Genomic DNA, 10,417 nt, shown 5'->3' on the forward strand with positions numbered 1-10,417 from the left:
TTATCTTTCTTCCCTGTACCTATAACCAGGTTCTGTTGGGCTTCTTTCTTCTTGTCTGCTCCATGGTAGTATCATCCTTAGGAGTGTTGTGTTACAAAGAATAGCAATTTATATATAAATAATTTATATACATAAATTATATGTATAAATTTCATATATATATATATATATATATGATGTAGTACTGTGGATGGGACTGAACCTAGGGGCACTTTATCACTGAACTACACAAACAGCCCTTTTTTAAAAATATGGTTTTTTTAGTTGCAGATGGATGCAATACCTTTATTTTATTTATTTATTTTTAGGTGGTGCTGAGGATTGAACCCAGTGCCTCACATATGCTAGGCAAGCAATCTATCACTAAGCTACAACCCCAGCCCCAGCCCTTTTTTGTTTGTTTGTTTTTATTTTGAGACAGGACATTGCTAAATTGCTGAGGCTGGCCTGGAATTTGCAATCTTCCTGCCTCAGTCTCCACAGTTGTTGGGATTACAGGCATGCGCCACCAAGCCCAGCCCAGCAAGGATAGCAATTTAAAACACTCTCCCTTGCATTGTTAGTTTGTTATATATGAACTTGGCTTTTGTGGGGGAGAATATATGCTGTCAAAAGGAAAGTGCCATTCTTTATTCTCTGCCATTAGATTATAGGAATTTAAGAACCTTAAAAGGAAAATTCCATCAATTGAAATCTTTCTTTTGTATTTTGACAACTGTAAACTGAACTTGTTCAACTTGAATGTTACAAATAGAAGCTCAAAACGAACCATGATCTTCAGCTCCTCTAAATGAGAGCATGTAAAATCATGCATGAAACCCGAGACTCTTGGTAAACCTGATCCCCTCCTCGAGCCTCAGACCTCTCTGCATTCCTTAATTCTCCTGGGGCTCAGGCAATGGTTCCTGTGTTGTGTGGTCCTTGGCCTCTGCTTCTCTCTGCTGTTGCCTAGAATAGGATCATTCCTTCCTCTGGGATTAGTGCTAAGGAAGCAACACCTTGTTGAGCCCAGCCTGCTGCTGGGTAGATTCCTTAGTTTGTTAATCATGTAGAGTGATCCCAGACCAAAAATTTCATCTTACTAGTCCTGAGATAGTTTGGGTAAGTTTCACAGACTCTGAAGCACCCCAAAGCCCAGATTTCACCAAATAGGAGTTCTAGGGCAAAGGTCCCCAGCCTTGGTTGGAGAAAAGATGATTTGCATTGTACTGGTGAGATATTAGGGGAATTTGGAAATGTATGCACTCAGTGCTATGAGAGATGGCTTCCAGGCCTTCAAGTCACCATTTAAAAATCAACATGTGGGCCGCAGCTTCGGCTGAGCCCCCGGCTGGGCCCAAGGCTGAGGGAGAGGAAGATGAAGTTAAGGCAGCTAGGACGAGGCGGAAAGTGCTCTCGCGGGCTGTAGCCGCTGCGACGTACAAGACCATGGGGCCAGGGTGGGAGCAGCAGGAGGAAGGTGTGAGCGAGAGCGATGGGGATGAGGAGTACGCCATGGCTTCCTCGGCGGACAGCTCCGCCGGGGACTACGAGTGGGAGTACGACGAGGAGGAGGAGGAGAAGAACCAGCTGGAGATCGAGCGGCTGGAGGAGCAGCTGTCCATCAACATGTATGACTACAACTGCCACGTGGACCTCATCAGGCTGCTGCGCCTGGAGGGGGAACTTACCAAAGTGAGGGTGGCCCGCGAGAAGATGAGCGAGATCTTTCCCCTGACTGAAGAACTCTGGTTGGAGTGGCTGCATGACGAGATCAGCATGGCCCTGGACGGCCTGGACCGCGAGCACGTCTATGAGCTCTTTGAGAAAGCCGTGAAGGACTACATCTGTCCTAACATTTGGCTGGAGTATGGTCAGTACTCCGTTGGTGGGATCGGTCAGAAGGTGGCCTTGAGAAGGTTCGCTCTGTATTTGAAAGGGCTCTCTCATCTGTCGGTTTGCACATGACCAAAGGACTGGCCATCTGGGAGGCCTACCGAGAGTTTGAAAGTGCCATTGTGGAAGCTGCTCGGCTTGAGAAAGTCCACAGTCTTTTCCGGCGACAGCTGGCGATCCCCCTCTACGATATGGAGGCCACATTCGCCGAGTATGAAGAATGGTCAGAAGACCCAATACCAGAGTCGGTCGTTCAGAGCTATAACAAGGCGCTGCAGCAGTTGGAGAAGTACAAGCCCTATGAAGAAGCTCTGCTACAAGCAGAGGCACCGAGGTTGGCAGAATATCAAGCATACATCGATTTCGAGATGAAGGTGGGCGACCCCGCTCGTATTCAGTTGATCTTTGAGCTGGCCCTTGTCGAGAACTGCCTCGTCCCAGACTTATGGATCCGTTACAGTCAGTACCTAGATCGGCAGCTGAAAGTGAAGGATCTGGTTTTGTCTGCACACAGCCGTGCTGTTAGGAACTGCCCCTGGACTGTTGCCCTGTGGAGCCGCTATCTCCTGGCCATGGAGAGGCATGGAGTTGAGCATCGAGTGATTTCTGTGACCTTTGAGAAGGCTTTGAATGCTGGCTTCATCCAGGCCACCGATTACGTGGAGATCTGGCAGGCGTACCTGGATTACCTGAGGAGGAGGGTGGACTTCAAGCAAGACTCCAGCAAGGAGCTGGAGGAGCTGCGGTCGGCGTTCACGAGCGCTCTGGAGCACCTGCAGCAGGAGGTCGAGGAGAGGTTCAATGAGAGTGGAGATCCGAGCTGCGTGATCATGCAAAACTGGGCTAGGATCGAGGCGCGACTGTGCAATAACATGCAGAAAGCTCGGGAACTCTGGGACAGCATCATGACCAAAGGAAACGCCAAGTACGCCAACATGTGGCTGGAGTACTACAACCTGGAAAGGGCGCACGGCGACACACAGCATTGCCGCTAGGCTCTGCACCGGGCCGTGCAGTGCACCAGCGACTACCCCGAGCACGTGTGTGAGGTGCTGCTCACCATGGAGAGGATGGAAGGTACTTTAGAAGACTGGGACATAGCTGTTCAGAAAACTGAGACCCGGTTGGCGCGCGTGACCGAGCAGAGGGTGAAGGCTGCAGAGAAGGAGGCGGCTCTGGCGCAGCAGGAAGAGCAGAAGGCAGAGCAGCGCAAGAGGGTGCGAGCGGAGAAGAAAGCCTTGAGAAAGAAGCAGCAGCCGGGCGGTGGCGGGGACAAGCGCAAGGCCGAGGAGGGCAAGGAGTGGGGCGAGGACGGCGAAGAGCAGCCTTCCAAGCGAAGGAGGGTGGAGAACAGCGTGGCCCCGGCCGGGCCAGAGCCAGACGCGGGCCAGGAGAAGGGGGTCCCCGAGAAGCCTGCCCCTGTGGACGTCGGTCCCCCCTCCAAGCAGAAGGAGAAGGCCGCTGCCCTGAGGCGGGAGGTGCCCAAGGTGCTGCACGACAGCAGCAAGGACAGCGTCACCGTCTTCGTCAGCAACCTGCCCTACAGCATGGGGGAGCCCGCTGCCAAGCTCCGGCCTCTCTTCGAGGCCTGCGGGGAGGTGGTGGAGATCCGGCCCGTGTTCAGCAACCGCGGGGACTTTCGAGGCTACTGCTATGTGGAGTTCAAAGAAGAGCAGTCTGCCCTGAAGGCCCTGGAGCTGGACCGGAAGAACATGGAAGGGAGGCCGATGTTCGTGTCCCCCTGTGTGGATAAGAGCAAGAACCCCGATTTTAAGGTGTTCTGGTACAGCACCGCCCTGGAGAAACACAAGCTCTTCATCTCCGGCCTGCCCTTCTCCTGCACTAAAGAGGAACTGGAGGACATCTGTAAGGCCCATGGATGGCACTGTGAAGGACCTCAGGCTGGTCACCAACCGGGCTGGCAAACCAAAGGGTCTGGCCTACGTGGAGTATGAAAATGAGTCCCAGGCTTCGCAGGCTGTGATGAAGATGGACGGCATGACAGTCAAAGAGAATGTCATTAAAGTGGCCATCAGTAACCCCCCTCAGAGGAAAGTTCCAGAGAAGCCAGAGGCCAGGAGAGCACCAGGTGGCCCCATGGTGCCACGGCAGATATACGGGGAAGGGAAGGACCCAGCTCGCTCTGCTGCCGCGTGCCCTGCAACGCCCGGGTGCTGCTGCCGGTCAGGCCGAGAACGGCCCTGCCCCGCGCCCAGCAGTCCCCACCTCTGAGGCCGCTGAGGCGCCCAAGATGTCCAACGCTGATTTTGCCAAGTTGCTTCTGAGAAAGTGAAAGCGACGCTGTGAAGGACAGGAAATGCCTTACTTCCCGCTGGTCAGGCAGCCCACCCAGCACCCAGCACCCAGCACCCAGCACCCAGCACCCAGCAGCGCCTGGGCCAAGGAGGGGCTGTGCACACTCCTGCGCCCCTGGACTCCGCGGGGCTCAGACGGGGCAGTGTCCAGGGGAAGAGGCGCCCAGTGCTCCCTCACATTGAGGGCAGTGGAGCAGGGCACGGCCGGCAGGGCGCCTGTCCCTACGGACTTTTGTGTCCTGAAAAATGAGGAGCAGAAGTGACACTGGAACATGGCTCTTGAGATCCACTTGTCCCAATGCTCCGGGCCACCTCTGGCCCTTTTTGTAAGACATTTCTCCCCCATCCTGCACAGCACACGTGCCCGTCACTTTTAATTTTTAAAAGATGAGAAATGGCGGATGCTGGCGACTCACCAGAACGGCCTATTTTAGTAAGGGGCGGGGGCAGGGGCCGGGGCCCCACACCCAGCACTTGGTGGGCTTTTGTTCACAGGGGTTGTTTTTTTCTATTATGTATTTGTAAACCACACGTCGACTGTTTTATGTTTCCTAAAAGCAAAATATTTGCGACATGTGTTTTCTATAGGAAAAAAATAAATAAATAAAAATCAATATGCCCAGGAAAATGGATATGATCAGAGAGTAGAGGCTGGTTGCACTAGGGAGCATTGCTTGGTAGAACACAAGGACCAGGAGATTGATATTCTTGTACAACCACTAGATGGCAGACTTTTGGCATTCTGTTGCCATTTTTTTGACACTAAACACTTGGTATCAACAGAACAGTGTTCTTTATATTGCTAAAACGTTGAGGATGTTTGAATTTTTAAAACGTGAATGAGCCTGAAAAATTGTTTTTATTTTTCCATCCAGCGGGGATTTTGTGAACATAAAACTCATCTACTGAGAATCTGAAATTAGTCTCAGCAATTTGTCAAGTGAGTTCTCTACTCCTATCTCTGCCATATGGCCTTGGACAATGACTGTCACTGGGCCTCAATGAGCTCATCTCAAAACAAGAAAGTTTGGTCTCTAGATTATTTCTAAGACATCTTCCAACTGAGATATTCTCATTTCTGTATCATTTCATATTTGAGGCTGAAAAATACGCTAGTTCAAAGTGCCATCCACATGATACCTTGTAAGCTACTCAGGAAATATCAACTGACATTCAGACATGCATAATAAAAATAGCTGAGACTTAGTGAGCACTTACTATATGCCAGTACTTGACAAAACATTTTGTATTACTGAAATTATAACCCCAAATGAGGAAATTCATCTTAGAGAAGTCAAGTAACTAACCCAAGATAGCATAGCTAATGGCCAGTCTAGCAAGCCTCTGAAATCCCTAGGGTTAATATTGTGTGTTTCATCTTTTAAAAATACAAATTGGAAGATAGCGTTCCTTCTGAAAGAAGAATCTACTCTATTAAACACAAAACCCTTGACTTTCCAGAGGAAATAGTTTGTTGTTTTGAAATTTGTCAGATTCCCATGGTCTATCTTCTGGGTGTCATTTGATGCCTCATTTTGAGCCTGGGCATAGTCACCAGGTGACTAGTGACTCAGGGATGGTATCTGGAACTCTACAGTAAGATGACTGTACCAGGCATCAGTAGGGCCCTTTTTAGGTCTAGGTTTACCTGATGGTATGTGCCCATGATCTCATACAGAGTCTCAAGTCAACAGCAGGGAGGCTGCACAGTAATGGTCACGTCACCACTCGACAGTGATGGTAAAGAAATGCTAAGCTTGCTATCTGTGCAGTTTGTTAGTGAATTAAATTTCCTCCTTCTTTTGTATCCAGAAAAAAGCATACGTAACCTTGCAGCCAATGCCTTAATTCAGAAGAGTGGTGTTTTAAGCTTCTTAGGAAATAATCAAGTGCAAACTTTCGAACTTTGAAGCTCAGGAATGCATGTAATAATTCTTTGGGTAGACAATAGGTGGCAGTACAGCATCAATTTATACCTGATAGTTAAGCCTAATCCTTTTCTTTTTTGCCTTATTTAATTATTTGACATGTATTTGATCTTTCATGAATGTAATTAATGCCAGAAGGAAAATTTTGAGTTCTATTTTTTCTTGGTCATGGAATCAACAAATGTATGGAAAACAGAATTGGAATATATATATGTTTGAGGATCACAGAAGTATAACACACTGTACTTCAGTATAAAAATCAGACTAAGTGGGGCTGAGGATATGGCTCAGTGGTAGAGCAGTTGCCTAGCATGTGTGAGGCCCTACTTTCAATCCTCACTGTCAAAAAAAAGAAAAAGAAACACACACACACACACACACACACACACACTAAGTGTAAATACTTACAGATCCAAGTAAAAAACTGACTTTAGCATTTGTTACCTTGTTTTTTTTTTTTGGTCTTTTAAATTGACTTTAGCATTTGTACACATATAATGATTAGCTTATTTCAGAGAAGCACATTCCACCTGTCCCTAAATGTGAACTGTCAAGTCACCTGTGGAAAACTGCATCATCTGAATGTAGCTTTATCTTCAATCTGTCTATCAGGTAGTATCTATTCTTCTCTGAGTATCAGTTCCATTCTGTGTACTGTTGGTTCCTCTGTTTACTTTTTAGATTGACTCTTTCATATTAAAATTGAAGAAAAATATTTTAAGTCAATCATTCTGGTTTTGTTGTTGTTGTTGTTTTTTTTTCGAGAACTGTCTGTATGCACATAAAAGATGTTTCCCTCTTTTTACTCCCCAGCCCTCAACGTGTTCCTCTCCTGCATACAGGAGCACCACCATCCAGGCAGCCAAGCCTCCAAACCTAGGAGTCAGCCTTAGGGTTTACCTCTCCCTGAGAATCAGGGCTCTGTAGTCCCGTCAGTTCTACCTTCATCTAGGTCTCAGCCTTCCATTTCTCTCCATCTCCATTACTGCCCCCTACTCTGGGCCACCCTCACCTCTCTCTTGCAGTGACCTCCAGAAGGACACTCCAGCTTCTGCACTTCATTCCACCCTCTGCTTCAACCACACCCTATTGGCAGATGCTGTGATCCTTTAGTCACTCACCTAAGACTCTGCTGGAAACAGCATTTCCATCCTCCCCTTGAGGCCTGACAGGCTAAGTCTATTTTGCCTCAGCACCATCCCACCCTCTGTACCTAGAAAGTCCTTTCCTCACATTTTCATGTCTTAAAGGTCTCAGGTTGGTCTGCTCTGTCATTCACTATTATGTTATCTTCTCTGTGGAAGTTATGACAACTTGATCTCTAAAAAAACGAATGAACAGACTTCATGTTTTAGATCATTTTTTGTCTTTATAGAAAAATTGAGGGCAAAGTACATCATACCATATACCCCCCCTCTGTCCTCTCTAAACAGTTTCTTCTGTGACGGACATATTGCATTTGTGTGGGGCATTCATCCCAGGTGATGAACCCTATTGACATTATTAACTAAAGTCCACAGTGTAGATTAGGGCTCACTGTTTGTGCAGGAACTTTCTACAGGTTTTGATGAATCCATAATGTAATGCATTCACCATTATACAATACAGAAGAGTTTCACTGTTCTAAAACCTACTGTCTAACCATCTCTGGCCTCCCAACCTCTGGCAACCACTGATCTTAGCCTTTCCCAGAATGTTGTCACACAGTGTGTTGATGTCACACAGTGTGTTCACTATTTGATTATTTGAAAATAATTAACTTAATTATTGTCTGTGTTTCTAAAGACAAAGGCTTCAGAGAATAGGGTCCTTATCGTCTTGTTCTCCTCTTTCCCCATAGGGCCAACAACAGGTCTGTGGTGATCCTCTGGCAGAATGGATTGATGGAATGAATTACCCACTAATCTAATTGATAGCAATCACCCAAACTTCCTTTCTTGATTTGTTCTAATAATGTTGAGGCAGACTTACCTAAATTTCTAATTTTTACATTGGTGGCTTGAAAATATCTGGAAAAGAGTTGCCCCTGTTCTCAGATGGGTGAAGGTGTGGCTATGGTAGGTCCTTTGGCCATATAAAACCAATGCAGGGATGTGACTAGTTATGCTGGGAACTCGGGCAATTCCAAGTTATGACTGCTAGATCTGAAATGTATCTTATATTAATAGCACGTTCAGGGATGCTTCTCTCTGCCCTTTAGTACCCAAAGAGAAAAATCAAGAAAGAAAAATGGGAAATAATGCGAACACACTCATTTGCCTGTTGATTTCTTTTCCATAAAATTGGTCATTAGTCATACAGTGGCCTAAAGGGGAAATGTGCAGAAACTTGGAGATTTATGAGTCCTGTCTCCCCACTGAAGAAAATGTACTTTCTCGGGCTGGAAGGGGATTTTTTTTTTGTTTTCTGGGCAGTTGGAACCCAGTCTGTTTACAGTTTCCTTATGAGTGACAAGTGGAGGATTCCGAGAGGACAAGGATGGGGTAAAAGAGGAGGGAAAATAGGGAACAGGAGCTATCTATGGCCCCATGCTGTGCTAGCCAGGTGACATCTGTCTGGCTTAACTTTACAACAGTCTGAAATGGACCTGCTGTTCTGCTTATTACGGGTGAACAAACAGGTTCTAGGTTATCTGCATATTATTTAGGAAGCATCTGAATTTATTTCTCCAATCCCTGGGCTCACTGTGGGAAATGAATTCATTTGTCAGACTAGTATAAATTAATTTGATATTGCTAGTGGCCAACTTTTCAGTACATGTTTGTAAATTTTATAAATACAAATATACTAATAGTTTTATAAATAGGATGTAAAAAACTAAAATTTAATTCAGTTAAGGAAATACTTCAGATGTCATATGGCAGTTTCAACTGTATCAATTCAGAAAAAAAATCTCAGTTTTCCTATTTTAAAAACATAACTGACCTAGTACATATAGATTCTAAAATGGAATCAGAGAACAAAAACAAAAGAAATACTAGACTACCTTCCCCTTCTCAAGTGCACCAGGGCATTTATGTTGGTTGTTACTTTTACAGTATCCTTTGAAGTCAGGTAGAACAGATATTCTTTTATAGATTGGGAAAACTATGCCACAGAGGACTGCATATAAATCTGCTTCTCAACTTTCTCCTATCATTTCCTTCACTCTTCTGAATCTTAACCATTTACTCCCCCAGTCAATCTCCATTTTTGTCACTTTCTACTCCTTTCTATTCTCCATTCCTCCGCTCCCTCCCTCCCTCCTCCTTTCTTCCCTTCCTTCTTACTTTCTTGGTCTTGCACATGCTAGGCAAGTGCTCTACCATTTAGCTTCACCCCCTGCCCCTTCTATCCTTTTTCACATGTAAAACAGAAAAACAACGAAATTGTGACAAGATAGAGAACAACATTTGATATTCCCTATGTTAAGGAAAGAAGAATCCCATATTTTAAAATGCAGTTAACCATAACGAGGAATCAAACCTTTTTAAACAGTAAGAAATACTTAGAGGTCTCTGATACAATTTCTGGAAAACATTCCATTTTCTTTCATGAAAATTCTTTATTCTTAATCTCTACCTTTAAGATATAAAGATCTATTTTTAATGTTATTCTTAGCTTATTCTTTTGTTCATTGGGTTGCAACTTTTAGAAATCTTTCTTAATTCCTGATCTCTAAAAAATACCTTTGAGTGGAAGTTTTAGGATGTTTTTCATTTTTTTTTTTAACTGGGGATGAAATCTAGGGGCACATCTCCCTTCCCCTATTTTGAGGCAAGGTCTTGCTTAACTGCTGAAGCTGGCTTTGAACTTGGGAATTGTGATCTTTCTGCCTCAGCTTCTCTAGTAGCTGAGATTGTAGCCATGTGCCTCCAAGCCCTGTGGTTTACTTCAGGATTTCGATTTCTAGGAAACAGACCCATCTTTACCCAATTTAATATCCTTCAAATTTAGATCCACTCAGCCTCTCTCTTTCTGGACTAAACCCCAATCTTTCTACCATAAACCCCTTCTCAGCAGGGGAAGCACGAATGAGCAAAATCCAGAAAACACTTGCTAATGCTGTTAATTGTAGATAGAATAAGCAGAATAATGTCTATTTTGGGGACATTTAAAAAGTATAAAAGAAGCGTTTTTGAAAAATATGCAAAATTAAAAACAATAGCACATAGGAAAAAAGATATTAAAGCCCATCTATAAACTTCTAGTATTACATCATGTCACAAAATTTTCAAAGAAATAAAAAAATTTGAACTTGAAAGATAACTCTTAACTCATTCAACACCAAATAGCACTGTGTAATTTAGTGCATTAGGT

The 10,417-nt window shown here is 45.0% G+C and overlaps 1 pseudogene; it reads left to right on the forward strand.

Moving 5' to 3' along the window:
* The first annotated feature begins 1,322 nt into the window (after positions 1 to 1,322).
* On the forward strand, positions 1,323 to 4,721 carry LOC144366106 (spliceosome associated factor 3, U4/U6 recycling protein pseudogene; annotated as a pseudogene).
* The last annotated feature ends 5,696 nt before the right edge of the window (positions 4,722 to 10,417 follow it).

The sequence above is a fragment of the Ictidomys tridecemlineatus genome, chromosome 8 (genome assembly GCF_052094955.1).
Source record: "Ictidomys tridecemlineatus isolate mIctTri1 chromosome 8, mIctTri1.hap1, whole genome shotgun sequence".
In the NCBI taxonomy this organism is placed as follows: Eukaryota; Metazoa; Chordata; class Mammalia; order Rodentia; family Sciuridae; genus Ictidomys; species Ictidomys tridecemlineatus.